This window comes from Nicotiana tabacum, chromosome 10, assembly GCF_000715075.1.
Source record: "Nicotiana tabacum cultivar K326 chromosome 10, ASM71507v2, whole genome shotgun sequence".
Classification (NCBI taxonomy): domain Eukaryota; kingdom Viridiplantae; phylum Streptophyta; class Magnoliopsida; order Solanales; family Solanaceae; genus Nicotiana; species Nicotiana tabacum.
This window is the reverse complement of record NC_134089.1, coordinates 55,175,367-55,186,701: the sequence shown is the minus strand read 5'-3', so window position 1 is coordinate 55,186,701 and position 11,335 is coordinate 55,175,367. Positions and strand designations below refer to the sequence as shown.

At 30.8% G+C, this 11,335-nt stretch overlaps 1 long non-coding RNA gene across 6 annotated transcripts; it reads left to right on the top strand.

Moving 5' to 3' along the window:
• Window positions 1-2,697: 2,697 nt before the first annotated feature.
• On the top strand, window positions 2,698-11,050 carry LOC107813578 (uncharacterized). 6 transcript variants are annotated; one of them, XR_001654373.2, is made up of 5 exons: window positions 2,785-3,024; window positions 3,714-3,881; window positions 4,060-4,242; window positions 4,513-5,460; window positions 10,549-11,050. It is a non-coding gene; the product is annotated as an uncharacterized LOC107813578 (long non-coding RNA). The 6 variants fall into 6 exon arrangements; XR_001654372.2 differs by having other exon boundaries at window positions 2,786-3,024; window positions 4,076-4,242; XR_001654376.2 differs by having other exon boundaries at window positions 2,787-3,024; window positions 3,714-3,776.
• Window positions 11,051-11,335: the final 285 nt, after the last annotated feature.

The following is an 11,335-nucleotide window of genomic DNA, read 5'->3' as shown; positions in this document are numbered from 1 at the left end:
AAACTTTATATATATTATAATAATAATTATCTTTATAATGATGCAAGTGAAGATATTATCCTTAATTTAAAATTCACTTTAATCGGCTATCTAAAAATTTAAATAATTCTTTGGCCGGATTTATTTCAGTATGACTCCACTTTATGTTTATCGATATCTCTAGCCCTAGAATTTGAATTTTTAATACCCTATAGATACAAAAATTTTGTTCTTTGAATCATTAAATGTTAAATTAGTTGATTATTATTATTATTATTATAAAATATTGCATATATTATCTTAGAATTGTCAGGTAGTTTATTTTTCGACACCATACTTGCCTTAACCTCAATGCAAACTACTCAAATTGCATTCCAATTCAAATTCGAATATCATATCAGTTTGTTAATAATAGTGATTTTTTTTAAAATGACACATAATGTAAATTAAGAAAAATATTCGAAGATATCCTTATCTTATAATCTATGTATTTGAGTTGAAAAAAAAAATTTGAAATCGATGAGATTAACTTTCAAATTTTTTATATTCAACAAAGATGAAACATAAAAAGAAATTTTTTGTCATCTTTTATTTCTCGGTTTTAGATCTTTCTAACATTTTTTTCAATATTTATTTTCTTTTATCTTATTTTTTATGTCATTATTTTTGTTGTTACAAAAAATTAATTTATTTCACTATGAAAGGATGAGTTTTAATAAAAATTGTCTACATATGAACTTTAATTATATTTTTAGTCTTTGGTTAAAATTATTTCATACTTTTCTTTTGGCTTTATCTAATCAGCCTAAATAGGTGCTCACCCGACCACTTAAATTAAAAAATCTAATGATGTGTAATTTATATATAATTCACATATAATATGTGTATAATCGTGTGTTGTCGGTATATCATCTATTTATATTAGCTATAAAAAGTAAACAATAAATATGACCGGATATTATGTAAATATTCCATAAGATTTCGATTTTTTGATTTTATCCATGATATAACTTCTATTATAATAATTTTAAAACTCTCTACTAATGTTAAAAAATATCCTGTCTTTTTATTATCTTTGAATTAAAAAAAAAAGTAAAGAGATTTTTCGAAATAATTTGTTTACATTTAAAAAAATTATTATCACGTCATACCAATTTTTTCTTTATATATACTCTTTGTTACACTTAAAAGTCACTATAGAAACTATCAATTAGAAACCAATTTATCTCTTGTTGAGTTTGAAAAAGAAAAACCTTTCACATAATCTAATGATTCAAAACTAATATTCTTCAACGAAAAAAATATTATACCCTTGCAATATTAGCTTGACTACAGCTTCAATTCCTTGAATGTGCTAAATTGAAATTAATGATAGCAATTGTATAGCCAAAGTTTTGTTATTTTTTGATGTCCATTTATGCAAATTGACTCTTCAAACAAATATTCTTCAAGAAGAAAAAAGAAACAACTTTTTTTAATATTGACTGATTTTGTGATGTTTCTTTCTCCAGCATGTATACTTACTTTATTATATATGTAAGTAAACTTTTTTTTGGTTTTGTAAACTCTTTTTTGTTATTTAGATAAACATAGACATGTACCCTATATATTACATTTATTTCAAAAGAATTTCGTTTTATTCAAATCTAGCTACAGTGTTTCAAAGAACTATACTTATAGGATTTTAATAGGCCGTTTGGATTGGCTTAAAAAAAGTAGCTTTTCAGCAGAAATAGCTTTTAAGCCAAAAGGCAGTAAGTTGGGATTGTCCAACTTATTGCTTTTGGCTTGTTTTAAGCACTTTTTAACTTATTTTAAGCACCTTTTGACTTTACCAAACACTGAAAAAAGCTAAAAAAGGCTTAAAAGCTGCTTTGTCCAGCTTAAAAGTCAATCCAAACACCCTCAATGTGAAAGAGTTTTATTGTTATATGGAGTAGTTTTTTTTTTTTTTTGCTAGAGGCGAAGTAGTATTTAAATATTTATAAAAAATAACAAAAGTTCCTAACATGATTGCATATGATCATTAACCGAATTAAGTATGATAACATGATAAAAAAAGATAAATTTTATTTTTAATTTAAATTCGAATTTTTGAACTTTATCTATAAATTCAAAATTATCTTTTAATTCAAATTCGTGTGTGTGTGTATATATATTTGTATTTAACTAAAATAGTTAAATATAGAATAAATTTACCATATACTATTGACATTATTAGTTTGCCACTTGGCTTAACCATAATATCAATTATATATGGTAACTTTTCTTGCTTTAATATATATATATATATATATATATATATATATATATATATATATATATATATATATATATATGCTGATAGTGTAATTTCTCTACTTGCGTGTATTTTAGTATGTTGTAATTTCTTTATTATAGGGTATTTTAATATGTTGTAGCAAGTGAGCTGTTTTATTTAAACTGTTCATGGACACTTGGCAGTATGAATCTATTAGACTATGAATATGTAAAAGTTAAACTCATTAGTCATGGAGTAATGAAAAAAATGGTCTTTAATTATTATCTGAAAATCGGAAACATATGAAGTATATCAGCATATTGTTGTAACGGTATTAGTCGACAGTATACTTTTGAGTTTTGCCATACTAATATCCCGTTCAAGTATACATTGTTGTAAAGTAAAAATCATTTTCAATCTCAAAGTGACCAAACGGATATATATATATAATATTTAGAAACGGCAGTTGGGGTGTGCGAACAGGGGACGAACAGGGGTACTTTGGTAGTTATGAGTTTATTAGGGATAAATTGTTAATTAAGTCACCGATCTCTTTTAAGAAAACACGCGTACTGCAATTTTACTGCGTAAAATACTAAGTTCTGTTCTCTCCCACCTGCCTTCCATGACTCCTCCTGATTTTCTCCAATTTCTTCCCATTGTACAGTGCAGTCTAGAAATTTCTATTGCCTTTGATTTTTATTCGATTTTGCACAAATTTTTCTAGCAGTGCTTCAAATGACTGGATTCTCTGAGATGTCTCGAAACCGATTCTGCTGAAGAAGGTACTATGGAGATTCTAAGCCTTTTCTAGGTTAATTTGATCATTTTATCCTCGTGTCTTTTAGGGCGTGTACTATTGTTTATAAGGGCAAACCACGATGTACTCACTTTATGTATATCAGATTTCAAGGACTAATTCTTGATTTTATGTTCTCTTTTCCAATTGTTTAAAATTTCTTCTGTCGTTCACTCCAAAGTGTCGTCTCTTTGCTTTGGTGAATTTAATTTGCCATAAACGGACCCAAGCTGCTTACTTGCTATTATATCGCTTTGTTTCTACTTTATTTTGTGAATTGATCATTTGTCTTATTTGTTCTGGTTATACTTTGGTTTGGATGCTTTTCCGTGTTGCTTCTACTACTCTGCTCATTCTGCTTAGCTCCATTTTTGAATTTTATTTTCCATCTTACCTTTTTTAAGGAAAATTTTGCTCACACATGCATCTGTATTTTAGTTTTTTCTCTTTTTTATTTTACATTTCTCAGTCTGAGTTCCAAGTTGTCTTTGGTGTGTGTTTTATTCTATTTAATTGTGGTGAATTTTTCTCTGTTCTTTCATTTCTTTTAATGCATCGATGGGTATCTGGTAGTTTCTCTATTGTTTTGGATAGTTTTTTAGATGTATCCAATTCACGTCTAATCCACCAATGCTTTTGATAATAGGCCCAGATTAACTTCTCCACTTTTTCTAGGTATTCTACAACTAAACACATTAGTAGGCTCAATTTGTCGAGCACATACATGTCCAGAATCAGGTAACAAATGAATCAAATTGGTCAAAAAGTAGAATCAGACAGGCGGCTTGCCACCATTAGGAAGATCTACCCACTTCCTCTCCTCCAACGCTCTTTTCTTTTCAAGTAAACTTTTATCAAACTTTGTTTATCAATCTCTTGATATCCCATTTTGGTATTCATTTCTATATTGTTTATTTTCTGTTTTATCTGTGCATGTTGTCGTAATGATAGTTGAAATATCAAGAAGCTTGACTGATCAGCAAACTAAGATTCAAAATGATTTCACTCTTCTTTGATTTAGTTTATTGGTGATACAGGTTTCAAGGTTTGGTATTATGACGTAGATGTCTCTACAAGATCGATTACCATATGTTGTAGGCAATTTGATATCTCATTTCCGTCTGTTCACCAAGCAGAAGGATGGGTTATTTGGATTTTCGAAAGATTACTCTGATTTAAAGCTCTATCATTCTAAAGAGAATTGGTAATGAAATCTTCCTTCGTCCAATTATATATATTGGATCATCCACGTCTGCAAAAGCTGCTATTTTCAATCTTTTTTGTTGCTTTGCTCTTTTTATTTGCCAAAATGAATCGAAGTTGCTTACTCTCTACTATCATTGATTTCATTGCTCTACAAGATTTCGACAACACATTTTGTAATTTAGTATGTAAATTTATTCTTTTTCTTATGACATACTAAAATTTTGCCCTACTAACTTCTATACTCTTCTTTATTTTCTCGCTTATCCAGAAGTAATGAGAGCTTTATGGGCAGAAGGGTATGCAGAGATTAAACAATATTAATTTGGAACAGGTGAGAAGCAACAGAATACTAATATGGTATTTTAAATTTTTTTCTTATTTGATATATGCTATTTTGAGTGAAATTTTTTATCTGACGTTGAGTTAAACAGGTGATACTAATGCTTGAAATAAGTTGCTTTGACATTAGTTCTCTGCCAATGTATTGGTTTATCTTTTATTCTTAATAATTAATTTGAGGTCTTACAGTATAACTGAAGAATTGAAAAGGTAATTTGGATTGTCATCAGCCACTATGTAACTTTCTTTATAAGGTGGTCTTAAGTTTCTTTTGTACTTTAGGCTAAGCAAATAACTTATCAAATTAATTATCTCAAAAATTCAGGGCATCTCAGAAAATGAATTGATCTTAGTTCTGGTGAGAAGACTGTCTAGGAAAATGACCGGTGAGAAATAGTATGCTAATTTATCTTGGTTTTGGAACTATGGAGTGTCTTAGTAGCTATATGCTTTACCAATCAACAAGATATGTAGTTTCGGATAGCAAAAGCTTTTTGGACCAAGCAGACGGCAGTGGCTTAATTTATGTTAAAACTCATTTATTTGGTCTCTCTCAAATTCCGTGAAGGTGCATCTTTAGTTGTGAAAAAGACCTTAATGAATGTATTTCATGCCTTTATACAAGAGAACCGTAATTTAAATTGACTGCAATAATGCCACTTCTTACGCTCACAACTCTATACTTCTCTCTTTGATGATCCCATGTTGGCAAAATTTGGTTCCTCAATCTGATTTTTCGAGGAAAGCATATGGACAAGTTTCCATTTGATCGAGATGGGGTGAGGTTGTCTGGTATAGCTTCTTTTCATATCATGGTGGTGGAAATGGATATTAGCAAAACTTAAGCAAAGTTTAATGGCTATTCTCCGAAACACTGGTAAATGTTCGTTCTTTTTTTTTTAATTCCAGTTAATTTTCTCTTTATTGTTGATATGAATCATGTATTATGAAATACGATTGTAGTGTGTCTAACGTTTGACATTCTGATAGTTTTTACCAGCAACAAAATATATGAAGCAAGTCCAAAAACCTTAAAATGTAACCTAACTACCGAGATTCTGTCTGGCACGATGTGTACGAATATACTTTCCATGACCTTTAGACAAGTGATTCTGCCGTATATTTAGAACTTTTAACATATAATTTTTATACCAGTGGCTGAAAGAAAAATAGATGATCATGAAACACCAAGAGACGTGGGGAATTTCTTATGTTTTAATATCACCTATCGCCTGTCGCTGCTTCCTCCATGTCTATCTTTCTATCTCTCTAATTCTGATAATCATGTATTTTCATTCATCAAGCTCTCTTCTATTATCAGGTTTATACTCTCTATCTTGCAAATACTGCGTGATAATGATAGATTAAGTTATGTTATTCCTTTCCTATCATCACCTCATCAGATGAACGAGTTATATCTTTCTGTGCTTGAAAGCACAAAAGATATTTTCTTAATTAATCTCCAAGACAAGTAGAAAAGCTCTTTCCCCTGGTTTCACAATCATAATATTATTATTATTTCAGAAGATTCATCTGTTGCTCTATACAACTTACTAGAATGTGAGATAATTTCAAATTCCTATATTTTGCTCCAGCAAATTTCTTCTTAAAAAGGTGAATTACATCTTACGGGAGGGAGACAGATGAGTAATTGATTAGATTTGAATTCAGTTTAACGTCACTCGGAATATGGGATATTATTCCTAAAAAGAATATAGTTAGTTAAAGTGTGGGGTGTTTCTGACTTTTTACCATAACTACAACCTCTCAGTCTCTTTTTTAAATTCAGCACGAGACAGGAAGAGTAGTGTTGTGTCATGAAATAATTAGATTATGAAAATACATTCCAAATACTAATAAAATGTTGCTCAATCATGAGCTCTTGGCTTTAGCAGTACTTTACATGACCAACTAAACTAAATTAGAAAACTTGCAGTAACTTTTCTAGCAAGAGGATCGAAGGCGTGGTTACAAAGTGACCTGCGTGACTTATAATCTATTTTATCACTTGAGAAGGAGATTAATATTTTAATATGCTAGAGCCTGGATGTTAAAAATCTGTCATAGTCAAGCAAAAGTGGATAAGATCCTTTCTTATATTCTTCTTCTTACAATTTTCTTTATTTATAGTCTACCAACAATTTTAATCTTGAATTTAATTATATAATATGTTGACGGAACATTTGATTATCCGTGTAATTTTCTCTGTGTGGTTTGGGGGATATGGAGTAAGTATGGCAGAAAATAGTTGTTGTGCTGATCCGTTCAACTTTTCAATTCCCCTTATTAATAAGCGACAGTTTGAGGAGCTTGGGGTCTCTAGGGGTATTTTGGGAAAACTGCAAATATTTTGGCAAAAGTTACGTGCTAACCCTACTTTGGTTTTGCCACGTTCCTTACACCGCTCAAACGGACAACATCTATACTCCACTTCATACTGTTCTCCCTCGAAATTGTTAGTGCTCAACTCCTCTTCCAATTTCCTCTGTCTCTTTCAATCTTCTCTCTTCCTGGACAATTTATTCGCGTTGGTCATACAGTTATAAGGTGAATTTTGGTTTCTTATTTTCTTGATTTTTGGAATAGTGGTTGCATAGAATTGTTTAAACTGAGTAAATTGTTCGTCGATCACTCTCTGTTCCTTTGTCCAGAAAAATCTAGGACGAATATCTAATTACAAAAGAAAGTGATTATAAACTACCAGTTGACTTCCCAACCCTTTGAACTAGACATTATGGGGTGTAGACGTTTACCACATGATAGTGAAAATAAAATTGGTATGCTACAACATCGATCCAAACGCTATAGTTTGACACTAAAAAATTAAAATCAAAATTCTTGTTTCGACAAGGTTAGACATTAGAATCTGATTCAAGAACACAAGGGATCGACTTGAAAAGGGAGGGATCGAGCATGATTTTCATATAATACGCTATTGATACTAATCTTTCTACTGCATGATTTTCAAAAGGTTTGCATTATTTGAAAATTTCATTATTTTTAAAAGGTTTATTAGTTGGAGTTCATAATGATTTTCTGAAGGGATAAGTTTGATTAAACTTATTTGTTTCTACTAAATAGTCCAAAATTACATATGTACAATATGTTCCTCAAGGGGACCAATTAGCTTAGGTTTTCCGTTTTGCAATTAGGGACTGATAAGATAAGTGGGTGAGGGCTTGCTAGAGCAAAGGCATTTATGAGAGTTATGAATGCAGTTGCGCTAAATTCTCAACTGAAGCCGCTTTGCCTCACTAGGATTATAGGTTCATGATCTTTAAGCTATAAATAAGTTTAGTTGATTGTCAATGTTAATGCATTGTTTGTTCTTTACTTGCAATTTTATAGTAAAAAAGAACTATTAACCAGTAATTGATATTGCAAATTATGTTATTGTGTTTGATGTCGTTGTATTAGTACTCTGCTGTATTTTTGTTCTGGTAACCGAAAAGAATAAAGTGCCTAATCATATTTATATGGTTCTTTGTAGAAATAGTTCATATTAGCAAAACGAATTGTAATATGAAGCGATAACTGTAGAATTATAGTTGGATTTAATAGTTAGTATCGTAAAACTAATTAATTGATAATATTTTCCATTCCTGTTTTCTATTTTATTCTCAACATCCCCCTGCCAAAAAGTTTTTTGTGTTCTGCTTCTGGCTGCAATGAAAGAGCACCGATCTATATTTAGCATATAAATTTCACAAAGTAATGTTATTGTCTTACAATTTGATGATCTTTAAGCTATAACTAAGTTTAAGTCATTGTCAACTTTCCAAAGTGATTTACTATGGTGTACACTCATTAGATTCGGTAAGAATCACTTAAGTTTTATTACTCTTACTGTAATTTATTACTGGAAATAATTTAATCCTTTCAATAGACTTGGCCAAGGAAAAAGCACAAATCTGTATTTAGTGTATAAATTTCATAAAATAATGTCATTGTCTTATAGTTGATAATTGACAATCTTTAAGCTATAAATATTAGGTGATTGTCAAAATTAATGCATTAGTTGCTCTTTACTTACATTTTATCCTACAATCTGTGTATTTGTTGTCATTGTATGAGTTCTCTGCTGCATTCTTATTTTGGTAACTATAAAGAATAGAGTACCTAATGATGTTTTGTTGAAACAAAGGAGAACTTTGATGCAGCTAAAGGGCTTGACAATATGCTTAACAACTGAACATTTTTCCCGCTCAGCTGAAGTTATTTCTTCAGTGGCTTTGCAGTGCCAAATCTTCAATTGCTAATAAAAAGTTGTACTTATCTTTGTGGTTCAGATTTTCTAACAGAAAGAAAGCTAGAACAAGATCAAGATCACTAGCACTGATCCAAACTCCTTGACATTAGTTTCATGTAAAACTGATCAATACTACCATGGTGGTTGCAAAACTTTCTTACGTTTGTCCAATAGCATGCTCAATAAAACGTTAATGTTCTTTATTTACATGTTGATGTTGATAATATACCGGTTGTTGACATAACCTTTATTAAGAAAAAAATCATGTTCTAGACCAAGTAAGTCAACATGTGCTTCTACTGCTACATATGGTGACGGTGAGTATCTTGCTTGCTCTCTTTCTGGCATTTCATTTTTTTTGCTCAAAATGAACTCAATTTTAATTTGCCGATAACTGTTTTTTGAAAATAGGTTGACATCCTCCTATGGACATTGATCTTTTCCACCTTATCAAAAAAAAAATGAATATTGATCTTTCCCTGAGCAATGCACTACGTCCTACAATGTTGAAGACCCAATTTGCTGACACCATCATCAAAGTGAAACAGAAATCTCTTTCACTTGATGAGTGTATTTCGTATCACATAGTTGAATCAGCATGATAAGTCTAATCTTCAGTCTGAAATAGCCTATCTCTTATCCAACAATATTCTTTCGTATTCGACAGTAATAGCTTTACTGCAGATTTTCCTAATCGCTTGTGTTGTTTTCTTTTGTCCTGCTTTAACTCAAGCTTGGTCTCTTTCGTCCGTAGTATTATATTCTTGCGTCAGCATCATACTAATTGAGTTTGTTCATCCTTACGTCATAGGTGTCTTGTTATACTAAATGAAAATTTGAAGAATCTGTTTATTGAAGCACATATTGATTTTGACATTATATTAGAAGTATTAGTATAATAATCGCATAGAAAAACTGATAACTAGATTTCTTTTTATTTCTAGGTAGGTTGAAGATTGCACTGGACATACTACTTTTCTTTCCTTTTCTTGTTCTTTGTACTGGAATTTCTGCTACTTCTTTCTTCTGTTGAAGTGTATTCCGTTCGGTAAATATAAGGTTTTACAGTGAGTGTAGCATTAAAGTTGTAGGTTAATGGACTTTCAAATGAGAAAAAGTCCAATAGTCAATTCTTTCTAATGTTCTGCATGTTTATTGACTTCAGTTGGTCTGCTATAAAAAGGTATACCACAGATGTGAAGTTCTATAATCAGGAATTCAACAAACACGTTTTGTAGAGAAAAAGTGATCATTTGTCACCAACCATTTGCTATTATATTCTGGTAGTAATAACGTTATTGCAGATCTATGGATGTTCCTATAAGATAACCCTAATAACATTATTGCATATCTATAGATGTTTCTTTAAGACCACCTTTCACTTCGTTTCACTGTGAGAAACTTTATTTCTCGTGATTTGTTATTGTTTTATTCATTTCATTTGATAGGGTAATCTTTATGGCCAAGATATTACCAGTTTAAGGTATGAAAAAAATCCCTTTAGAAATGCAAGGTAGTTAGACTTTACACAATAGACCAACTGTACTTCAGCTCTGCCCTTGATCCTATACATAATGAGAACTTAATGTACCAGTTCGGTATTTATTGTTCTACTCTGTAAACTGCAAACATGATAGGATTATATTTACAATCTTATAGAAGTTTGTCGCCTTCTGCTTTCCCTCATCGAAATCATAGTTTTCCCTGAAATATCAGGTGTTGCAAATATGATGGAAGTTAAAAGCACAATTGTACCTCAGAGTGGTATCTCAGCCTGAAAAATTTACAGAGTATTATATCTGGACTGGGATCACAGAGTTTATACGTTTATGGAAAAAGGCCTTTCCAATTGTACGATTGCTTAACAAATGCAATCCTTGCATCAAGCACTGACAACTATCTTGAAGAAAACATTCTGAATACATTAGAACCAAGTGACTGAGTTAGCTGGTGGGCTTCATACTGGACAAGTAGAGGAGAAATATCAAAGTTTGTGCTTGATTTCATAATTCATGTGCAACCATTTCAAGGTTTCACCTCAAGTTCTATTTTCGGTGATGTTATGGATTTGTTCATTCGACTTGTTTTTTTTTTCTCATTAACCAGAAATATTATAATTTTGTAACAACATATTTCCAGTTTGGTTTTCCTCTTTATTCAACAAAAGCTGTGAGATTCAGAGTTGGACATCCTAATGTTAAATTTTCATGTTGCATAATTGCCTTTACTCTGGCTCTAAATCTGGAAAAAAATTAATATTGCTTCTAAGATAAAATCACAGGTTATTTGGTGATTTTGTCTATTCTTTCTTTATTTACTAGCTTAACAGCTCCAATTTTGCTAGAATCTGATTAATTCAGTGGAGTTTCTCATGTGGAGGTGTGTGCATTTATGTTGGGACTCTATGTTTTCTATCTGTAGTTTTAGTTGAATAGGCAAAGAACCCAAAATATCCATATAAATACATATTGCTTACAGCCTCACACATTTAACTCTATTCTAC